Here is a 1,152-nt window from a genome sequence, read left to right on the forward strand (position 1 = left end):
CCTTTGTATCTTTTTCTGCTGTAATACTTATTTACTTTACACTGCCACCTTGTTGATGAAAGCTCTGTCTTGCAATGTTGTTATGTAAGTATCAAAGACCTCCATCTTTGTGTAGAAGAACAGCTCTGATAATATCAGAGAAAGCAGCTTGACCGGGTCTGTTTTCAGGTTCATCAGTAAGCGTCTGGACCGGGGGGCGACCTCACAGTTTGTCCCGGGCAGGGCTTAGACTGACGATCAAAGCTGTACAAACCAATTGTCATCACGTTCCTCCAGAGGGAATTTGGAGTACATTAATGCCCCTGCTTTGGGAAATAATTGTATCTCTCTGTGACTTCATTAGGCTCTCCTGGCCGAATCAAAAGACACTCCACCAAGGCTGGAAGCTGCATGGTGGGCAGACAGTGTCCCAAAGGGCCGAATGAATAAAAAACGAGGGATTATAATGAGATTGAGCTAACCATGACCAGGATTGAGTTTTTCCATTATACCATTGGCAGCTTTAAGAATGAGGTGGACGAGGGGGGAGGCAGGAACATAAAGAAATGTGTAAGATCCACACCAGCCATCTGCCACGGGGCTGTGCCGCTGACAGACCAGAGCACGCTTATCATTAGGCAGTGAATCAAAGAGGCCTGCTCTCTGGAGATTCCTCCATTAAAACAGTATACAAGTGTCATCCCTTCTCGGTGTGCAGGAGAGCACATCTTATCTGAATCAGGAGGCGTAATGACTCGGCTTTGGGAAACCAGAAAGAGGCTTTCTATTAATCACCATATTTTATTTGTTAAATCGAAACCTCTAGAACGTATAAGGAAGAGAGGGCACACTGTGTTGTTTCATATTAATGGTGTAACCTTAGGTGGTAATTAAAATCGCCCTCTGGCGGATAAGCACGTTCTTAATATTTCATTGGCACGGTTGTGACAAAGGCAGACTAGGGACTGCAGGAAGGATAGAGAGAGGTTATCTCACATTACATTTATCTCCCAATTGTAGTCTCAGGTGCACCTGACACAAACACCAGGAGATACTGTTGATTGATTGATTGATTGATGGGCACTTTTTCCTCTTAGTGTTTTTCTTGTCTCCTAAGACTGCCACTTGTCTTGACTTTTTTCCCCCTCTCCTGAAGTGGCAGGAGCGACCTGG

Source organism: Labeo rohita, chromosome 6 (genome assembly GCF_022985175.1).
Source record: "Labeo rohita strain BAU-BD-2019 chromosome 6, IGBB_LRoh.1.0, whole genome shotgun sequence".
NCBI classification, from domain to species: domain Eukaryota; kingdom Metazoa; phylum Chordata; class Actinopteri; order Cypriniformes; family Cyprinidae; genus Labeo; species Labeo rohita.